General features: G+C 33.1%; 1 long non-coding RNA gene across 2 annotated transcripts in view; it reads left to right on the top strand.

The window, feature by feature from the left end:
* LOC150095828 (uncharacterized) overlaps positions 1–24,029 on the top strand; it is a 73,663-nt gene that overhangs the window by 35,079 nt on the left and 14,555 nt on the right. Inside the window, exon 2 of one of the 2 annotated variants that reach the window (XR_016549908.1) lies at positions 16,481–16,642. The exons of the other annotated variant lie outside the window; for it this stretch is intronic. This is a non-coding gene — a long non-coding RNA (uncharacterized LOC150095828). The remainder of the gene's footprint in view (positions 1–16,480; positions 16,643–24,029) is intronic. 2 annotated transcript variants of the gene reach the window in all.

Here is a 24,029-nt window from a genome sequence, read left to right as displayed (position 1 = left end):
GTAGAGACAGACATCTGCATCGTACAAAATAGTCCAAATAGATTCTACAAGAAATATCACCTTAAAATGTGCTGGATTTAAATGTTAAATGTGCTAGATTAAAATTTTATAATCATATTAAGTTGAAGAAAAAAATGATTCTTTCAAGGAATCATTTTCTTATCTTCTCTCCTTATTCAGTCCAGTCAATAACAAAAGAAGTGTTTTCTAGATTTGTTAGTGAATTAGATGGTCCATAGGTAAACATACCCAGCTGACAGACAAACATTGTTATAACCACCTGGAATTAATTGTCTCTATTGCAATTGTAATCCAAACTTGCCTCGACTTAATTCTAAACAACCATCATTGTAAACTGACCAATTCTGAAAAGTTCAATTTTTGAAAAAAAAAAAAAATGTATGTCATAAATATTTCAATAAAACAAACTATAGATTTTAAAACTAATAAGAATAACAACGGTCGTAGTCCATTTAAAAATAACCATATCTGTCGGTATTGATTATTTTATTATTATTACTTCTTTTTTTTTTAGTAATTATTCGATATTATACTGACAGAACTTTTCGCAAGTGGCGATTCGTGGAGACGGAGAGTTGTAGAATAGGTGCCCGCCCTCGATGAGAGTTTTCGGACTCGTTGGAGGTGTCATGTAATAATAATATTATTATTATTACATGATCAACTGAGTTCCCCACCTTCCCCTCTGTTGGGTCCATAACTTGTTCAACTAAAATATCCTTTTGGTAACGACCTTCGTCCCAGGTAAATGGTAACGATTTTTTAAGCGTGCTCGTTTATTCGTTCCAGTCTCTTATTTTGAAGTCATACTTTTTTTATTCATATAAAGCATCATTTTAAGAATCTCTCTCTTTCTAGTTTCTTTCTATTCCAAACCCTTTAAACAGTTTTTCATAGCAGTAGGTATACACTCCTATTTAAGTGGCTTTAGTATTTAATTAAGAGCGAAATACTGAAATACAATATTTCTCGTATATCTATCTGTCCTTTAGCTTGCACTTTGCTGTGATTACTTCTCTCGATATTTTGAACGGCTATCATGTAGCTAACGAAAAATAACACCTTGCATGATTAGCTTTGGATTTCGTTCTTGTACCAGAGTTTTTTATCCTCAAAGTTTGAATCAACTTAGCCGTACATTCTGTTGAGCGAATTGTGATGTACTGATGCATGTAGGATGCAGTACATTTACGGTTTACATATTCACAAAATTAATATTCACAAAACTGTCAGGGCAATTAAAAAAAAATTCTGAATTTTTTTAATTAAAAAAAATTAACAGTTATCAACAACGCAAGAAAACAATGAAAATACTGAACTATCCAATTTAATGCTGCTCTGTATGGTTTCTCTCTCTCTGCCTTCTTCGCTTGACAATAACGTTTAGGTAATGGGAAAAATGCATGTTCAGATCTCAAGATGTCACACTTTTTTTTCGGCAATATTTCACCGGCACTTTCAGCCAAAGGTATAAACATTCAAAATATCAGTGGGAAAAATATAAACAAAAAATTAATATTTTGAATGTAATATTTAATAGATTAACATAACAGTATCAAATAATCCTTATATATGCAGGTTAAACGTCTTAAAATCACATGATCCCCAGATCCACAAAAAACCACTAACATCCACGAGAGCAACGCTCATACATATGTAATCACTCTTTTTGAGGGACTTTAGATTTTGTGAAAACTTCTCCCAAAATAATTAAAAGTAGGAAGCCAAAGTTGCCATGAATTTGGTCATTCTCACGGTGTGTTCTTTAGGCTCCTCTTTATAATGCCAAGGAAAAAACGAATTTACTGAAATTTACTGATAATAATAATAATAAAAGGAAGTGGGTGTTGTATGCCACGTGGGTGTTGTGACCACTGGGTATATTTCAAAAGCGAAATGATCGTTAAAACGTGAGATCGCTCATGAAAGTAAAGGAAGACATCATTGGATATACAGTAATAACAATGTGTAGTAAGACGCATGCGCAGTTCGTCGATATAAACTCAGCTCTGTTCAGCAAGGTTCTGTGATGGAATTACTGCAAAACGTGTCTCGTATTCCCTCGTCATCTTTCGTTGCGCACAATATTCTTATCATTTATTATTATTTTTTAAAATAATAATAACGCAAGTGAAACCTGAGTTTATTCATGTGAAGACAGCGAATTCGGCAGATCAAAATTAAGGTCAAATAGTGTCAGTCGAAATTACGTACAGTAGCGCTTCATTTTATTTCATTCTGTAAATTGATTTCCTTTTACCATATATTTTTATTATTTTTATTACGTTTTCAAGTTTCTTAGGTCTGTTTTAAATTTGTCTTTCGTATGCTTCAAGTTTTAGGTTTTTTGTCCGATCCATTTTATTTTTTCCGGTTTTTATCCTCGTTTTTTACTTATCATCAACATCATACATCACTATTCATTTATTTCATCGTCTTTTACATTAATTCTGATCAATCTTACCTCTAGGAACTACCTAAAGATTTCATTGGCTATGCAGAAGAGAGGTAGACAATGATACCTGTTTATGATCGCTTTCATTAATGGGTTTTAATACTTTCTCAATTTAGAAAGAATTGGGTCATAATTTCAAACAATCCAACCGAACCGTTCAGGGAGTGTGTGTGTGTGTGGGGGGGGGAATTTCCGATAACCTCACGCCAATGAGCACACATATTTCAATAAATAGCCATCATGTAAGTTTGTTTATTTAGATTTCGCGCAGATCATTGTATAATACAGACGAACGTTTTTTTCTTTGTTTTTTAAATGCAAGAATCTTTCGTTAACGTCGTTGAACAGTTAGAATAAACCGTATGCAGGGGCGAGCGAAAGGTATTTGCTGCCCGAATGCAAACTTTTATCAGCCGCCCCTTAAAAAAATAACTAAAAGAAATGGCATGTAGCATTTGCTACAATAAATAAAATAACAAATTATGCAAACCAAAAGTTACATGTCTTATTTATTAAAAACACAGAATACATAGTTTCGTATAGTTATTTTTAACATTTTTTCAAAAACAACGACAACAAAAAAAAAGAACAACAATTATTTCTTAATATAAACAAAGATTAATTGCACATGCCTTTATGTAAAATTTACTTGACGTGATTTTTTGTAGCAAAATCATTTATTATATCCTCCATATCTAAATTACTAACAATTTGATGTTCTATGTTAATAAGACTTCAATTGCTGAGTCTGTCCTGTGTCTATATTGTCTATATTGTACTGTGGAGATGATTTGTTATAATTTTCAGCTTTGAAAAGGATCTTTCGCCAGTTGCAACAGTCACAGGTATTGTTAAATCAATTCTTAGTGTTATTGACAAATTGGGGAAAATACTAAGAAGATCATTGAAAATATATACTCAAGTACCGAAAATGCGTTCATATTCGGATTAAGACAGATTAAAATATTTTCTATTTCCTCGCATAATTCCAAGGAGTTTATATCAGAATCTTTACCATCTGTCAATTTTATCTCCAAATCTTGACAATATTTTAATTTTTCTTTTTTCTCCATTGGTTTTAATAAATAAATGTCATTTAAAAATTCAAACATATCATTATATTCTCTCAATAATGTAAATTTTTCACCAAGTTTTGAAATTGCTATATCAATTAAAGCTAAATAAAAATTGACTTTGAAATTTTGTTCTTGCGATTCAATAACTTCCTCTTCACGTTCATACGAGAATAATCTTTTTGTTTTCCGAGGTCTGACTATTGGCATACAAGGAAAAATTGGATCACAATCCACTGTATTTGCAATTTCGGTTGCTTCCCCTAACATATTTTTGAATGCCTCATCTGGTCGGTCTATAATCCTTTAGATATTTTTTTAGGTCTATCGACATTTTCATTATTCTAGATATAATTACGTCCGGATTTTGCATCAAATTACTTATGACATTAATTTTCGATAAGATTTGGTGCCATATAACAAGAGAACATATGAATTTGAAAGATTTAATTTTTAATAATAATGATTCAAGTAGTATGGTAGGAGCTTTTGACAAGATCAAGATAAGATAAGGAATCGTAACGTGATTGATTGATTGATAAGAAGGTGACGTCTTTGTGGGCGTGACGTCATGAGATTGGAATGTTTGGAATTTCCCTGGGGGTATATGTGTCAGTGACATGAGTTCTTGTGTTTTGGATCGCGTATGGAATTATGAGTGATGGTAGAGATAAGGATTCGTGTTGTGATTGGTGGTGCACTTCTGACAAGATCAAGATAAGATAACGAATCCTGACGTGCATGTCTGTTGTTATGAGATGTAGATAAGTGACGTCATTTGTTAATTGTAAATAAGTGACGTTATTGTTTTGAATGGAAAGGATGATATTAGTGGATAAGGAGTCGTGTCGTGATTGGTGGGACACTTCCGACAAGATCAAGATAAGATAAGGTATCGTGACGTGAATGTTTGTTGTTATCAGATGAAGATAAGTGACATCATTTGTTAGTTGTAACTAAGTGATATTATTGTTTTGAATGGAAAAGGTAGATATATTAGTGGATAAGGAATCGTGTCGTGATTGGTGAGACACTTCTAACTGGATCGAGATCAAGATAAGATAAGGAATCGTGACGTGAATGTTTGTTATTATAGATTTTGGAATGTTTGGAATTTCGCTGGGGCCGTTGTCTGACAGGGACATCACGTGGTGTGTTTGGTTCATTTAGTGACTTGTGGGTGTTATTTAGAGATAAGAATCGTGACATTATATGTTTGGAAATTTCTGGGCAACATGTCTTTCTGTGATATCACATGGTGTTTTGGTTTGCCTATGGAATTGTGGGTGATGTTTTTGAGATAAGATATCTTGGAATTTTCCCAGGGTGACACACATTCGTCATTGTCGTCATGTTTTGTGTTTGGTTGTCTATAGATGGCTGTACTAATTTTCCAATACATTTTTAGGGATTTCTTTCCTGTTAAAGGGTGGGAATTCTTAGAGTACAGTTGAGTCGTGATGGCGACTGTGTTTAGGATTTTCAGAATAATTTAATTTTATGGTGGTGTCCCTCAAACATACAGTTTTTTTCCTTCTATAGATGGCTGTACTAATTTTCCAATACATTTTGGGGTATTTCTTTCGCATTAAAGAGTGGGAATTCTTAGAGTAGAGTCGTGATGGCGGCTGTGATTAGGTTTTTCTGAATAATTTAATTATATACTGGTGTCCCTTAAACATACACTATTTTTTGCTCCGACGTTTTCATTATCAGTAGGAGCTGACATTATTACAAGATTATTGGCAAATGATAACCTCTTTTTCGAATTAACGTTATCTTGTTTACAATTGTTTGGGTAATAGTGTTTTTTTTAGTTTACATGAAGAGAAAAAACCAAACGGTATTTTAAAAATAAACGGAGACTTAAAAGTTTACAATAACTTTTTTGTATGTAGTCTAGAAATTCTAATGATGATATAAATTTACTTACAGTTTTCCAGAATGATTCTTCTTAATGCAAATAGCTATTCCAAAATAGTTGAATTTTTATCCACAGCAGAACACACACACACACAAAAAAAAAAAAACACGCAAGGTTGAAAGAACGAAATTTCTGTAATAACCTGAAAAACTATTTGACTTTTGTTGCTTAGATTTTCTGTCCATTTGTTACACTGTAATTCCTTTGCATTGGGTCATTCTGTCTTTTGCCAAGTAATATATATGGAAGCGATTGGTAATTGTTGTGTGTACTTGAGCACTTTACTGACTGGTAGGATTGTAATTTTCCCGATCTTACTTGAAGGTTTGATAATACATTCCAAACATTATCTTTTTCATGACTCTTATTCTTCCTTTGATGTTTTGTGCAGTATTATCAGTTCGGGAAAGTGCGACTATTTTTCTATAGTTGACTACTTAATTTAGATTACTATCTGATTGGTTCTCTGTTTATTTCCTTCCCCCAGTTGCTCTTTTTTTTTCTAAGCTTGGTGGGAAAGTCTATGTACCTTTTTTGTTTAGGGTAAGCGTTATTTCCTGTTTCGAATTCCGAGTGGTGTTAGAGAATGGAATTCTGACAAGTGAAGTGATTTTTTTTCCAAATTGAATGGTTATTTTCTGTATTTTACTTTTAAAATGCAGCTTAACTACATATTCTAACAGAATAACTGAGCAAAATTAATAAATAAATAAAATGTATGTGAATTTATTTTCCAACACTGTAGATTTCTCATTAAGTCTTATCTTAAAGATATCTCTCTTATCTGGTCGCCAAATTGTTGTACCTAGGTGAGAAATTGTATTTATGTTGGAACTCTTGGTGGGAAATTTACTACAGCAATAATTTCCTGTTGAAAATTATTGCTGTAGTAAATTAATGCTTCCATTTTTTAAAACCAATATTACTATTAATTGTACCTTCAATTCCTTGTGCTCTTAACCTATTTCTGTAACTGGAATTTATTTTATTTTTTTATTTTTTCTTTAGCATTAGTAATTTTAAGTAAGGGATATGAGACAAACAAGGTTTGAACTCTCCGCAGCGTTTTTCTACAGCAATCTTTTTAAGAGTTTTAGTAACGTGTTGGTTTAAAATATCTAATGGCTCTGTAAAATAACCAAATTCTAACAGTAATGTGACTTTTCAGGTGAAATGTTCTCCACTAAAATTCTGGCTATTAATTTAATACCCGATTATTCCTTTTGCTTCCAAGAGTTGAGTTTCATGAAATATTTGAGGGCTTACATGACCAAATAAGACTTAATTCACTGAGTCAAAAAAAAGTTTCTGGTTAGTTTGTGGCATGAAATTTCACAAGGAAAAAAAATTGTTATGGTCTTACTTAAATTTGTATAACACATCAACGATGACACCCAATTTGTTCATTTAAATTTACACATTTTATTTGAGTGAAATATTATTTACAAATTGTATTTACTGAAACTAACATACAGAAAATAAATAAATTGAAAAATACATCACAGGTTCTTCCCATGTTTGTGGAATTGCCATCATGTGGTTTTTGACAATGTGACGCTTATCTGAAAGTTAATTTTTCATTTGGAGATCGTCAGAATTTATTACTGTAATAAAATTAAGGGTCGCATATTTATTTTTTTGAAACCAATACATATACTTCTGAGAATTATTAAAAGCAAAGAATCTTTCGTTATGTTTCCAAAAGCATTTAAAAGTACATGTTATGTTTACACATTTTGGGCATCCAGTTTCATTTAAATCAAGAACAGGCCTTCCTATTAACCTGGTTAATATTTTTGATTTTCTCTTCCTTTGGCAAGTAATATTTGATATTTGCATGTTGATTCTATCATCCAATTTCGTAGTTTGTCCAGAGATATAGAACAAATTTCCCACTTTAGCTGATGGTTATATTTTATTAACCAAGAATTCTGTTTTTTAAATCTTTCAGGTAATTCTTTCCAACTACAAGGTGATTTTGTCAATGCATATCTTACAATAATTCCATCAGAAATACAAATTTCTTTAGGAAATAAATTTGAAGTCTTATTCAAAAGAAATTGACAATCAATTATAGCAATGATAACCAAAAATTCGTATTTTTCACCCACTGTCGATTTTTTATAATCGTTTTCCTTCATTCTTCTTAGATTACTTCACATGGCACCACAAATAAATAGTTATTTATTATTATTATTATTATTATTATTATTATTATTTCACTGACTATTAGCTCTGATATTATATTTTATGTTAACTTTCTGTTACAGAATTCTAAACAATTAGAACTTTTCACAAAGAAACTTTCAAACAATTTGTGGCTCACCCATTATTTTTACATTACCAAACACAAAACACCACAACACAAAACAGCAGTTGCAGTGGATGAACGATTACCTTAAGTGTCCAAAGTCACTCGACTCTGATTTTTTTTTTTATAATTCTGTTTACCCTTACTATAGGCCCTACCCTGACCATTCCTTCAAAAATGAACCTTTTGCACAGATGACTCAATGACATGCTTTCACATACTGTTGGATATACTGTTGGTATGTTTTTATCTTACTTTGTGTAGGGAAAGGTAAAATTTGTATATGTGTTATCTGGAGAGTACAAACATTTTACCATACCAAAGATTAAGAGTTAAAGTCACGTTTCAGGTTAATTATCTGGTATGTCTATGTAAAAGAACAAAATTCTAACAGTTTGGATTTTCGATTATGTGAACGAATTGTTTTCAGATAACTCAAACAATGTCAATAGGTAGCATTAGACAATTTCTAAAATAATCCATACATGGATATCAGTACTTTTCAATACTTTTTCCCCGTTCCTGGCATTAATTTCACAGTTGTGATTTTTTTAAAAATAATTAAACAGAATTGCATTAAGGTATAAAGTTGTGGATTTAAATATCAAGTTCTAAACAGAATAACTGAGTAAAAAATTCACTGTGGGAAAACACAACAACAAAAGCACATATTTTTGTTCATTTAAGTTTACAAATGCATATTTTATTTTGCTGAAATACTATTTACAAGTATATTCACTGAGAAAAATTTGAAACATGTAATTACCTAAAAATATTTCACAATATTTAGTTTAGACCCTTAACATTTTACAAAAACTGTTTGTGTATATTTGCTGACAAAAGAATACACAGAATGTTTAGGGAGGCATTGTGTCATTTCCAGACTAACACAATATCAAATGTATGGAAGTGTGCTTACCATGGTATCTGCTTTAAAAACTCTTTTGCATGACCAACTATTTTGATGTAATGTAACCAAAAAACAGTGAGTAACAAACATTTTATTCATTGAACTCTTTGAAAAATGTTAAGAGTCTAAACTAAATATTGTGAAATATTTTTAGGTAATTACATGTTTCAAATTTTTCTCAGTGAATATACTTATAAATAGTATTTTGGCAAAATAAAATATGCATTTGTAAAATTAAATCAACAAAGATATGTGCTTTTGTGGTGTTTTTCCACAGTGAATTTTTTACTCAGTTATTCTGTTTAGATGATATTTAAATCCACAACTTTATACCTTAATGCAATTCTGTTTAATTATTTTTAAAAAAAATCACAACTGTGAAATTAATGCCAGGAATGGGGAAAAAGTGTTGAAAATTGATATCCATGTATTGATTATTTTAGATATTGTCTAATGCTATCTATTATATCCAACATTGTTTGAGTTATCTGAAAACAATTCGTTCACATAATCAAAAATCCAAACTGTTGGAATTTGGTTCTTTTACAGAGACATACCAGATAATTAACCCAAAACGTAACTTTAACACTTAATCTTTAGTATAGTAAAATGTTTGTACTCTCCAAATAACACATATACAAATTTTACCTTTCCCCACACAAAGTTAGATAAAAACACACCAACAGTATATCCAACAGTATGTAAAAGCATGTCGTTGAGTCATCTGCACAAAAGGTTCATTTTTGAAGGAATGGTCAGGGTAGGGCATATAATAAGAGTAAACAGTACTATAAGAAAAACCATAGAGTCGAGTGACTTTGTACTTAAGGCAATCGTTCATCCACTGCAGCTGCTGTTTTGTGTTGTGGTATTTTGTGTTTGGTAATGTAAAAATAATGGGTGAGCTACAAATTCTTTGAAAGTTTCTTTGTGAAAAGTTCTAATTCTTTAGAATTTTGTAACAGAAAGTTAACATAAAATATATGATCAGAGCTAATAATCAGTGAAATAATAATAATAATAATAATAAATAACTATATAGTTGTGGTGCCATATGAGGTAATCTAAGAAGAATGAAGGAAAACGATTATAAAAAATTGACAGTGTGTGAAAATTACGAATTTTTTCGATCATTGCTATAATTGATTGTCAATTTCTTTTCAATATGACTTCAAATGTATTTCCTAAAGAAATTTGTATTTCTGATGGAATTATTGTAAGATATGCATTGACAAAATGACCTTGTAGTTGGAAAGAATTACCTGAAAGAGTTAAAACACAGAATTCTTGGTTAATAAAATATAACCATCAGCTGAAGTGGGAAATTTGTTCTCTATCTCTGGACAAACTATGAAATTGGATGATAGAATTAACATGCAAATATCGAATATTACTCGCCAAAGGAAGAGAAAAATCAAAAACATTAACCAGGTTAATAGGAAGGCCTGTTCTTGATTTAAATGAAATTGGATGCCCAAAACGTGAAAACATAACGTGTACTTTTAAATGCTTTTGGAAACATAATGAAAGATTCTTTGCTTTTAATAATTCTCAGAAGTATATGTATTGGTTTCAAAAAAATAAATATGCACCCCTTAATTTTACTATTGTGTAGCTCAGTGGATGTGGCGTGTGCACACCACCGCGCTAGGCCGCACGAAGGAAGTCTTGGTTTCGAGTCTAGTCGGCGACTAGAGGAAATTTTTCTAAGCCTTTTTTCGACCGGTTCCCGAGTTAGTCGATTTCTGGTACGGGCAAGCAGGTTTTTCCTCCTGGAAACTCGGGTTTTTCGTCCTGTAAATTCAAGAAAATCGACCGTAGAACCCACATTATTTCAGACATTAAATATATTGTGTTAGGGTTAGAGACCACGAGATGGCGGCACATTTGAGCCGTCTCTCTTCACTGCGTACCACTTAATTAGTGATAGCCTTGGGCCATCTGTCTCTGATTGGGTACCAGTGGAGATTGAACTGCCCACTCAGTCTCCAAAAGTTAGGTAGGGCTAAATGGCCTCGCCTACTCCCGTATATATGGGAATAAAAAGGCGTTAGCTGATTTTTTTTTTTTTTAATTTTACTATAGTAATAATTTCCCAACTATTACCAATTGAAAAATTAACTTTCAGATGAGTCACATTGTCAAAAACCACATGATGGCAATTCCACAAACATGGGAGAACCTTTGATGTATTTTTCACTTTATTTATTTTCTGTTTGTTAGATTCAGTAAATATAATTTGTAAATAATATTTCATTCAAATAAATTGTGTAATTTTAAATGAACAAATTGGGTGTCGTTGATGTGTTATACAAATTTAAGTAAGACCATAACAATTTTTTTCCTTGTGAAATTTCATGCCACAAACTAACCAGAGACTTTTTTTTTGACTCTGTGAATTAAAAGTCTTATTTGTTCATGCAAGCCCTGAAATATTTCATGAAACTGTCAACACTTGGAAGCAAAAGGAATAATCGGGTATTAAATTAATAGCGAGAATTTTAGTGGAGAAGATTTCACCTGAAAAGTGACAATACTATTAGAATTTGGTTATTTTACAGAGTCATTAGATATTTTAAACCAATACCTTACTAAAACTCTTAAAAAGAAAAAACGCTGTGGTGAGTTCAAAACCTTGTTTGTCTCATATCCCTTACTTAAAATTACTAATGCTAAAGAAAAAATAAATAAAATAAATAAATTCCAGTTACAGAAATAGGTTAAGAGTGCAAGGAATCGAAGGTAAAATTAATAGTCATATTGGTTTAAAAAAATGTAAGCATTAATTTATTACAGAATAATTTCCCATGGGAACCAAGAGTTCCAACCTAAACACACGATTTCTCACCTACTTACAACAATTTGGCATCCGGATAAAGAGAGATATCTTTAAGATAAGACTTAATGAGAAATCTGCAGTGTTAGAAAATAAATTCACATACATTTTATTTATTTATTAATTTTTGCTCAGTTATTCTGTTAGAATATGTAGTTAAGCTGCATTTTAAAAGTAAAATACAGAAAATAACCATTCAATTTGAAAAAAAAAATCATGTCACTTTTGAGAATTCAATTCTCTAACAGCACTCGGATTCGAAACAGGAAATAACACTTACCCTAAACAAAAAAGGCACATGGACTTTCCCACGAAGCTTAGGAAAACATAGCAAGAGCAACTGGGGGAAGGAATTAAACAGAGAACCAATCAGATAGTAATCTAAATTAAGTAGTCAACTATAGAAAAATAGTCGCACTTTCCCGAACTGATAATACTGCACAAAACATCAAAGGAAGAATATGAGTCATGAAAAATATGACATTTGGAATGTATTATCAAACCGTCAAGTAAGATCAGGAAAATTACAATCCTACCAGTCAGAAAAGTTCACAAGTAGACACAACAATTACCGATCGCTTCCAGATATATTAGTGAGCAAAAGACAGAATGACCCAATGCAAAGGAATTAAGGTGCACCAAACAGACAGAAAATCCAAGGAACAAAAGTCAAATAGTTTTTCAATTTATTACAGAAATTTCGTTCTTTCAACCTTGTTTTTTTTTTTTTGTGTTCTGCTGTGGATAAAAATTCAACTATTTTGGAATAGCTATTTGCATTAAGAAGAATCATTCTGGAAAACTAAGTAAATTTATATTATCACTAGAATTTCTAGACTACATACAAAAAGTTATTGTAACCTTTTAAGTCTCCGTTTATTTTTAAAATACCGTTTGTTTTTTTCTCTTCATGTAAACTAAAAAAAAAAACACCATTACCCAAACATTTGTAAACAAGATAACGTTAATTCGAAAAAGAGGTTGTCATTTGCCAATAATCTTTTAGTAATGTCACCTCCAACTGATAATGAAAACTTCGGAGAAAAAAAAAGTGTATGTTTGAGGGACACTAGTATATAATTAAATTATTCAGAAAAATGTAATTACAGCGGCCATCACGACTCTACTCTAAGAATTCTTACCCTTTAACGGGAAAGAAATACCCCAAAATGAATTGGAAAATTAGTACAGCCATCTATAGACAACCAAACACGAAACATGACGACAATGACGGATGTGTGTCACCCCGGGAAAATTTCAAGATATCTTATCTCAAAATCATCCCCACAATTCCATAGGCAAACCAAAACACCATGTGATATCACAGAGAAACATATGTTTCCCAGAAATTTCCAAACACATAACGTCGCGATTCTTCTCTCTATACACACCCACAAGGCATTAAACGAACCAAACACACCATGTGATGTCCCTGACAGACGAGGGCCCCAGCGAAATTCCAAACATTCCAAAATCTATAATAACAAACATTCACGTCACGATTCGTTATCTTATCTTGATCTTGTCAAAAGCGCCTATCATACTACTGATTCAGCTTCGTTCCGTGTGTCGCTATCTCTTGAGTTATCTTGATATAAAATGTATAAAGCATCGTATATTTTTTTTTCTAAATTATACCTTAAAGCTTTTACAGCGTCTATGCAGCTTGACCATCTCGTATCAGAAACATTTTTAACAGTAAAACTTGGGCATTCCTCTTTTAAAATTTTCCAACGATAGGCTGATTTAGAAAAAAAATTATATATTTCCTGAATTAATGAAAAAAAATATGCTATTTCACGCGGAACACTTGCAGCATCATTTACAACGAGATTAAGCGTATGAGCGGCACATGGTACGTAAAACTCTCTCGGGTTCATATCTAATATTCTCTTTTGGAGACCCTGATCTTTGCTCTTCATGTTTTCACCGTTATCATATGCTTGAGCATGTAAATCGTAAAGATTTATATTTTCTGATCGCAAAAAAATCTACAACAAAATTTGTTAAACCTTCGCATGTTGAGTTAGTAATTGAATAAAATCCTAAAATTTTATTTTTTCCTGGCGCTCTAATGTTCTCGATAAATGTTGCCAATCGCAATAACCAATTGCATCATTGAACGCATTAATTTTATCGTTAAAAAGTTTACAAGGAAAACAATATACTGAATTTTCGCATTTAGAATACAATAACCAATTTCTGTGTATCTTTTCGTTATTACTTAATCGTTTATAGTAATAATCTGCTGAAAATTATCTGTTTTTTTTTCATCTTTTGGAAAATCAATATCATATATTTGTTTTGGTCCAACATCTATTAGAATCATTTTGAGATTATTTGTTATTTTTAAAGGCCACTTTCCTGGATAATCAAAATCATACTCAAGGATAGAATTCATAAGAGAGTTTTCGGTTGTTATACTTGTATTGCACACGCTTTTGTCACCTGTTTCTTCCGGTGAACCGAGTGAGCTGTTGAGAGTTTCAGAAGTGAAAGATGAATTTTCTAAGCATCGTTTTTAGCAGCTATAGAATCTTCAGTTAAATGTATGGCAGAAGAAGAAGAATCTTCAAACTTTTCTCGTGCAACTGAAGATTTGTCTGTACATGAAGATGTAGATGCAGCATAATTGGAAATAGGAGTCGTAATTTTTTTTACATTTTCTTCTTTCTGTGCTCTTCGTTTTCTAAATTCTGCTCCAGAAAATATTTTCTTCCGTCTGACATCTAAAAAGTAAGGGTTATTAATATTATATTAGTTAACTTTTACGATGCAGGATATATAAAAAAATGAATATTATTACTATTAATGATTATGCTGCATTGTATAATCCAAATTAGATATTAGCTACATAAAATAAATATTTGATATTTGTTTCTTGCCGCCCTATCAATGTTGCCGCCCGGATGCGGTGCACCTTTTGCCCCCCTCGGGTTGGTGCGTTCCTGACCGTATGAATAAATTTTGATATCGTAGTTTTTTTTACCATGCAAGAAATCAACAAACTTTAATTGTTATAAGATTCTCTTATTGTGTTTACTGATGCCAAGAAGTTATTAACAACAAAAGTAATACAGATGGCAGCAGTAGTATATATTCTAATACAGTGCTTCCCAAACTTATGGATGTAAAGGTCCCCTCTGGAAAAATTAAAATATTTCACCCCCCCCCCCCCATTGTGCTTCTTATCAGTACTTTTGAAATGAAACTCATATGAATAAGCATATATTTACTAATATTTATTAAGCGCCGAAATACGCAGGAAGCAAAATTTGTGAACCAACACCAATGTGTGATTTTTCCCATTAAAATATAAAAAATAACAAAAAATAAATAATAAATAATAGAAATTAAATACGTTTCTTTTAAGATTAAAAAAGAGCTAGTTAGTCTTAGCTGTTGAGGATATCATATACTGAAATACTGAAAGGCGGATGGGTGTTAGAAAGGTTCAGCAAAACTTTAAGGCACCTTAAGGATATTGACAGGAGAAAGTTAAAATACTTTGGACACATTGAAAGGATTCCTTAGAACAGTAATAAAAGGTGCCTGGGAAAAGAGGAAGGGGGGGGGTAGACTGTCAATGAGATGGATGGTATGACTAGAGTGACTGATCTTCAGAGAGTTTGAAGCCTCCAGAAAAGCATACAACAGGACCACGTGGCGAGGACTGGCGTGGCACATCGCCGAGCATCTGAGTGACGATACAGCATCTGATGTCCAATGAACAGATGGATGGCTTCATTATTTCCTTTGAAAAAAAGTTATAGATACCCTAAGAGGAGGATGGGAAGCAATGTTCATTGCACAAGATCCAGGGAAAATTTCTTTGTAATGTGCATTTCGTGTTCCAGAACCAGTTAATCAACGGCTAGAATGATATTGTTTCGCTCTTTCATCTATTCACTCCAATTTTACAAACAAATAAACCAGCCTGAGATTTCTAAGCGCAGCAGAGAAATAATATAGGAAAACGTTTCGTGGCCCTGCTGATAATCTGATTTAACCAGTCCACAGTGCTTGTAATACACGCCACTTTCTTCTCTAGCAACAACAATAAATAAAAAAAAAAATAAAATAAAATAACCAAATAAAAAAAACTAATAGCTGCACTGTAGTACTGGAGGAACTAGGTTTTTTTTCGTTTGAAATAGCAGGTTTTGATGTTCTCGTCAATGTATTAATGCTGGAGATATAAGTGTAATGAATGAGGAAGTGTGAGTATGTGAGGTTTTTTTTTGGGGGGGGGGGATTTTTATATCCACAGTATACAGTTTTGTTATTTTTCATGGTTAAGTTAGTGCACGAAATTTATGTAATTCGATTAAATCTATATATAATTTTTCTCTTCTTTATCCCTACTTTATTATGAATGGGGTTTGAAATCACATATTATTTATTTATTTTCTGTAAACATAAAATCCATTCGAACACATTTGATAGTAATGTTACATTTATTAAGGAACTAAGTTCGGCATTTCGCAGAGATTACGTTGTTGAATCCATTATCATTATTATTATTATTATTACGTGACACTATCAAGGCCATATTTAGAAAAAAAAATGCAACTGAAATCATGAAATTAGTTTCCGTTTTTTTTTTTAAGAAGAGGATATGGAGTGGCATATCTCAGTATACAAAGTAATATTGTAGAGAACGTACAACGGCATCAGTTCGAGGTAAGTACATAATCCGTGTATAGTTCGCTCACCATTTCTAGATCCCTTCTTGGCTTGGTGCCAAGAATAGTCGATTCATGCTGAAGGGGAGAAAGAAATGAAGGATGTACGAATTGCTCGCCAACATGCGAAATCACGTGCTTTCTTGTCTGTCGCTGTACTAGTACTAGCTTGATTTTTGTTGTTCTCTTTTTGCATTATTTTTTTATTATTAATTTGTATGATGGATCCAGTACAGTTAACAAGTTCTATTGTTAAACGTTTCAGTAGCTCTTGCAAAAGAATATTGAATAATGTGCTGACATTCTGCGAAAAAGAATCGTCAGAAGGCCGTCTTCTTGTTCCCCTTTCTCAAGTCATAAAACGTGCAAGTGCAATTGCGGGCGTATCGGGGTCGACTGAGAATTCGTAGGGAATCAAAAGGTGAAGGTAAGCCAAAATTTAAATCTCCTAAAAAAAAGCGCCAGAGAAAGAAAACCATCGAAACCGTAGCTTTGAATGATTTTGATGTAGACGTTATAAGAACTATTCACGAATTTTACGTGGTCGAGAAAAGAGTGCCAACTGTTCCGAAATTGATTCCTGTGCTTAAAGAAAAAATTAATTTTCCTTGGAAAAGAGAAACTTTAAGGAAAATACTTCATGAAATCGGATTTTGTTTTAAAAAGTTCCAGAATAAAAGGAAACTTATCATGAAGCGAAGTGACATTGTTTTATGTAGAACGCAGTATTTGCACGTATTAACACTCTACGTACATTTTTTCCAACTGTTATACACGCAAAATAGTTACGCTTTAAAAACAGCAATGTTCGTAAAAGAAAAGCTAAATTTTCCGACCTGTAATAATAAACAAGCTAAGTTTGTTTATTATTACATCCCAGAAGACAGACTGATTACCCTATTATCGGAATGGATTCTCCTTTTTCTGACATGCGCAGAAGTGTCGAGGGTCCTCAAATCGGTGGGCGAACTATATTAAGGCTTACGAGCTGGGAGCAGTGTGACTACTACTAGTACTTTCGTACTAGATCTAGTATTGTTTTATAAGTGTTTAGTGTTCTAGTACGTTCACCAACATATCTAGTACTTTCTTCCTTCCGAATAATAATAATAACACCAATATGAGAAATAGACATATGAGTTTAATGTTTTTCTCTTCTCCACCTCTCCATATGTCACATTTAGTGACACAAGCATGATTTCTTTTCTTTTTTTTCCCCCTCTCCCTCTCACTGTTCGCTAACCTTCTCTTCCACCCTGATCCCATGCTCACGCAATCCGACTGGCCAATGAAAATATATTCTTCGCTATTGAAACACTTCTCGCGCGTTATGAGATCATTACAACAATGAAAACAGGTGGAAAAATTAAATATTTTAATATGAGTAACTACCTTTTATTGATGTACAGCGTAACTTGGACCCCATTATGTTGCTCCACGTTTGCTCCACATTTAAAACTTCGCATATAACAATGGAATTGTCGGGATGTTTAAACAGTCAAATGTTAAAAAATTTCAAACTTCAACAATGAGATATAATCGATGTTGTACGAATTTCAATTCACTGTTCGTAGTCGCAGTTTGATTTCAAGTGGGTGTCTGTTCGGTACAGTGGATTTGAAGTCCCGTGTTTTTATTAATTTTATTAACAAATACTTGTTCAGTTCTTCATCAGATATAGATTTTCCTTTTAAACATGGATAAGTGGCAAGAAAAACTTTCTAAATTTAAATTTGATTCTAAATATCAGGGAAAAAAAAGCAACTGAAAGAATGTTTTCAGCGGTAATAATAAATAAGAATAAAATAAGAAATCAACTACAAACTCCCTTGATGAATGGACTCCTTTTGACAAAATAAAATTGAAACATTCATCAGCTACAGATTTTACTATTTCTGATGAGTTAAATAATTTAGCAAAACAAGGTACTAATATTGTAAAATGTCCTAAATGGAGTGAAACAAAATTGAGAGTTTTTTATTTGCTTTTCAAATAAAAATGTAGTGTTTTTTTTTTTTTTTTCGGATTTAGTACCTTTTTCCTGCATAAGTTGGTACTTAATATTTTTGCTAGGTGGTCACCCTTGTTGGGAGAAACCCATGTTAGAGCTTAATGGAGTGAAACAGCACCGAGAAAGGATTTAAAACGTTATTTAAGAGTGCCCCACCCTGTGAGGACTGAGTCTTTCGTCCACGTGTTTCACTTCATTTTGTTATACGATGTCTTCAGTAACTGAAATGAAATATTGGAAGAATTAAATAACATTTTTAATCCTTTCTTAGTGTTGCTTCATTCCATTAAACCTAACATGGGTAAGTGCATAATAGCTGCATTATTTCAATTTTACGTTATTTCATACACTATTGCAGTGGTGGCGAACCTTTTTATGTGCACGTGCCAAAAATATACAAATCGAGTTGCTGACGTGCCGGGCAGTTTTTAATAGGGAAAAATTAATAGAAAATTAACCTAACTTTATTTATTTATAAATGTATAATATTATTCGGTGTAAAATCGATTATCGTATTATTAAATCGATTTTAATAATGTTGGTTTGAAAACTGTAGTGATAAAAATATTTATGCATTATAACTCACCATAGAAGTCAGCTGAGCAGGGGAAGCAGCAGAAGGATGTCAACTTGTCGGCGAAACACTTGCCGTATTTAATCGAATATAACTTTCCCTCGCGTATAACTTGTACCCCTGATTTTACTTTATGAAAAATACATTAAAAAGTTTTGCATATTACCTCGCACACGAAAAATGTTTAAACATGTTCACGTCGAGGCGATAGTAACTCGCTATCCGTCTTCCCCAATAGCCATTATACTGCAGATGCAAGAAAAACAAGTAGTTTTGTTGTATCCCTGAATATGGTACAGAGCCTTTTGCGGTCTGTTAATATATTTCTCAACAAATAGTGCAATTACAGACAGCTGAATAAAAACGGCGCTAACTAATGTATCGCATGTCCCCTCTCACAGAAACTACTCTGTACAGACTCAAGCAAAACCATATGTTGCACCGGAAACACCGTATCTAACTTGAAACTTGCCACAGTTTTTGATGCAAAGACATTTTGGCATTTGCATCAAAAACTGTGGCAGTTTTTTCTTGCAATGATAGATTCATTTCGTTCATTTTGCTAAAAATGTCGGTCAAATACGCCAGTTTGCACACCCAGTTTCCATCATTTAAAACCGTCACCAATTGAGCGTTATGGTCCATCAAAAATGCTGCTACCTCTGCACGCAGTTCCATCAAACGTGTCAACGCTTTTCCTCGAGACAACCACCTTACTTCAGTGTGCAGCAGAAGGGACTCATGGTGGCCTTCCATATCTTCACACATTAGTTTGACGAGCCTGCTTTTAAGAGGTCGCGATTTTATATAGTTTATTATTTTTATGGCATCATTAAACATTATCATAAGCTCAGAAGGCATTTTTCTCGAGGCTAGCGCGTGTCTATGAAGAACGCAATGACTGCTGCTACATTTCTTTGCCTTATCTTTAACTTTGACAATGGCTCCAGCATTGTGACCCATCATTGCCGTTGCACCATCAGTACATATATTTTCACAGTTTTCCCACGGTATTTCATTTCATGAGAAGAATTCATTCAAAAGATTAAATATTTCACCTCCTGATGTGTCGGTTGGTAGTGGTCTGCAAAGAAGAAGGTCCTCCTGATAGCTTTGTAAGTAAACATAACGAACAAATACCGCCAACCAGGCGATGTCAGTCGATTCATCCATTTGTAGTGCGAATTTGGTACCTGATGCGACTGACAAGTGTCATCAGCCATATCGCTGATTCGTCTAGCAACGGTATTATTTTGATAATTATATTATTTGATAAAGGAATCTTGGAGACTAACTTAACGGCTTTTTCATCAAGCAAACACTTGATAATATCGATTGTACAAGGTTTAATAAGAATCTCTGCAATGGTATGAGCTTCACCAGCTCGAGCTATACGATAACTTATTAGGAAGCTTCCAGTACTTTTTTCATTATTGGTTTCAGCAAGTGTTGTCGTAGTTTTCTGTGAAGCCAAAATTTCGTTGCACTTCCTCTTGAAAAATCCAGACGGTTTATCTTTCAACTCGGGATGGTTTCCCTCGAAATGACGCTGCAGTTTAGCAGGAAACATGGAACTGTTGGTCAACACATTTCCGCAAATCACACAGACAGGCCGACCATCATTTGTTTTTGTGAATCCTATATTCAAGTAACTTTCTTCGTGTTTTCGTTTTTTATTGGGAGGTCATTCCCCCCACTGCCACACTTCTGTCGCGTTTTGCAAACAATGATTGAGGTGGCGCCGCAGATTCAGAAATGGTTTCTTTTGCGGAAAGCTCTTCTGACAAACAAACGCTGGAGTGCATTGCTTGGTTATCATCTTTTTTTTTTTTTTTTTTTGTCGTTGGCTCATCTGTCGAAGTAATGGAGTCAGCTGCTGATTTGTCCTCCTTTTCAAATGTCACATATTTTTTCTTCAAAGTACCTGTTTGAAGCCAGCGATCCATGCCTAAAAGAAAATTACACAGGAATATGAGCATAACCGACTTTATCCTTCATTACCCAGAATAAAAATAAAGCAAATAAAAATTTTATAACAAAATACAAATACTTACCTACTTGAAAACCAATAAAAGCACTTGAGTCAATCAATACTGTAACGTTTTTCTACCGGAAATGTATTGCAGTATTTCGGCGTTCGAACGTACGAGTAGAACAAAGCACATCACTTTATTAATGACACTTACTAACTACACAACTAAACATTCACAAAGAGGTCAAACGCACAGAAAACTCGCGAAAGAATCGCTAAAGAAATCACAATGTTATCGCTATGACAATTCACCGTGAAGTGATTGATTCTACTTTTTGTTTCTTATTCTTTAATTTCGTTCAATTTTTATTTATTTTATTTTCCTGGAGCAGCCGCAGAGCCCCTGGGAAGTACACTGGGAGCCTTAGGGCTCCTCGGAGCACAGGTTGGGAACCACTGCTCTACCAGATTGTGGTTCATTTCTGATTAGAAAAGGAGGAGCTTATAAAAAATGCTCTTGTCAGTTGAGGCGAATACGGTGTGGTCGGCGCATTGTCCTGACAGCGACCGTACCTTAACAGTACGAAAGATACGGGAGCTTGACTTGCAGATTTTTTGTGTGGTGACAGCAGCACGAAACGAGAAGCGAATTATTCTTATTTCTACGTTATTTGTGGTATGCAGCTCAGTCGGTATAGACCAGTGTTTCTTAACCAGGGGTGCGTACACCTCTGGGGATGCGAGAAAGCATTCCTAGGGGTGCGAGCTGGAAAATATACCAGCACATATTGACTAATTATTTAAATCACATTTGCTTTTTCCACGAGAGCAAAAAAGTTATGCAAACTAAATTATATTTAAGATATATAATCTTTCAACCTATACAAAATTATTCTATTTCACCAAGAAATATTAAATATAAGTTATACATATTTTTTATATGTTACATTTTAAGAAATTGAAAACCACTATAAAACTACAGCAGTAAACATAGTAAATTATATTCGAGGACGGGCACTTAATCATCGTATCTTTCGTGCTTCTTGCGAAGAAATCGGTGTTAACCATAGTGTGCTTCTCTATCACTGACATAAGATGGTTCCCCAAGGGACGTATGCTTAGCAGGGTTTTTGAAATGCGCGAGGAGAAAATTCAGTTTCTTACTAACCAGAATTGTAATTTAGTTCAAGACTTTGAAAGCAGAGATGCAGTAGTTCGATTGGCCTACTTAGCAGATATTTTCACTCACCTAAATGAATTAAATATATCAATGCAAGCAGAACCGGCGCTAGGGTCTTTGCCGCCCGCATGCAGTTTCTACCTAAGCGCTCCTGTAACGATCCGGGCGTGTGTGGTTCTTTTCTTCTTCTCTTCCGTCTAAGACGGGTTGCGTCTTCTCTTGAGCAGGATCTTCCAGTCTTCTCTATTCCTTGCTGTTCGAAAAAGTTCCTTATATGTTCTGCATCCCGAGATGTTCTTTATTAATTTCAGCCAGGTAATTCTTGGTCTTCTGGGTCTACGTTTTTCATTTGGAAAAGTATTGATTAGGACGTTAGGAAGTCTGTCTGCGTCCATGAGTACAGTGTGTCCAAACCATCTCAGTTGTTGTTTTCTAATTTTTTCTATTATTGTCTTTTTATACAATAGTTCTTGTCTGACTGTGATGTTTGTTTTATTTTCTATCACTTGTTCTATTTATTTTTGTTAAGCATTTCATTTCAAATGCCAGCAGTTTTTTCTCTTCTCTTTTTTTAACTGTCCACGCTTCTGCTCCATAGATGACTGTTGGTATAACTATTGCTTCATATAATTTGATTTTGGCTTGCTGAGATATCTTGTTTGTTTTCCAGATTTTCTGTAATTTTCCCATGGTGGTCCATCCTATCGCTATTCTGTATTTGATTGTTTTAAGTTCATCTATTGTTTCTGTTAGTTTTGATCCAAGGTAGATGTAGTTGTCCACTTGTTCTCTATTTGTTCTCCGTTTAGGGTGGCTGAGATGGTAGTTCCGTTCCTCCCTATTTTCATCACTTTTGTCTTTTGTATATTTATTGTCATGTCATATGTTTTACAGGTTTTGTTTAGCTTGTTGATCAACTTTTGTAGTTCATTTGGGGTTCTTGCAAGAAGGACGAGATCATCTGCATATTTGATATTATTTATGTTTAAACCATTGACATTGATTCCAGGCTCACTGTCTATTGCCTTCTTTACAACTTCTAGATATATGTTGAATAGGCATGGGGATAATGGGCATCCTTGCATTACACCTTTTTGGATCTCTATGGGTTCTGTTGTGAGTGTGTCCTTTTTAATTATTGCATTTGTCTTAGAGTAATATTTTATCAGAAACTGTATTATATATTTGTCTATTGCTTTTTCTAGTAGAATTTTATGAAGGCTTCGAAAGCTTGTTTAAAGTCCACAAAACAACAATATAGTTCTTTATGGTTTTCCCAGCTGAGCTCTGCTAGTTGGTGCAGTGAGAAAATTTGGTCTATTGTTGAATAGTTTCCTCGGAAACCAGCTTGTTCTGTCCTTATCATTTCTTCATAGGTGTTTTTTAACCTATTTTGTATAATTCTTATGAATATTTTATAGGTGTGAGGGAGTAAATTGATTGGTCTGTAATTTCTGCAGTCTCTTTTGTCTCCTTTTTTGTATATTAGGATGATCTTTCCAGTTCTCCAGTCATCTGGGATCTCTCCTGTTTATATTATTTTATTGAATAGGGTTGTTACATATTCTATTGATATGCTGCCTCCATATGAACACAGTTCAGTAGATATAGTATCAATGCCTGGTGCTTTATTGTTTTTCGTCTGTTTTATTGTATTATTTTTTTTAACGATAATATTCAATAATAATGATCTTTTACGATATTAAAATTTTAAATTATTTGAAATTTCTTAAATAAATTTTAACAGAACAGCCACACGTTGGTTCGCTAAATGTAACGAATCGGGGATGTTGGCTAGGCAGGATAATCGTTAAAAACCTGAATATTCAAAAAATTCTCAAAAGTTAAAGCAAATTTTGATAAAGCCACTTCACTTTAATCATTGAATGTAATGACACAAGGATTATAGCCTTCTCATCGACTCGAATCGCTAACAAAATTAAAATGAATTTTAATTAAAGTTAAATTTTATTTGAATTAAAGTTTAAAAAATTCTTGTATTTTACAAGTTACTAAATTCTTAGTAACTTGTAAAATTTTTTTAATAATTTTTGTGGAACTATCTTTTAGGAAAATA

This window comes from Typopeltis vanoorti, chromosome 19 (genome assembly GCF_054136105.1).
Source record: "Typopeltis vanoorti isolate ZY-2024b chromosome 19, IOZ_Tvanoo_1.0, whole genome shotgun sequence".
Taxonomy (NCBI): Eukaryota; Metazoa; Arthropoda; class Arachnida; order Uropygi; family Thelyphonidae; genus Typopeltis; species Typopeltis vanoorti.
Note: the sequence above shows the minus strand (reverse complement) of the source record. Positions and strands in the feature narration are given on the sequence as shown.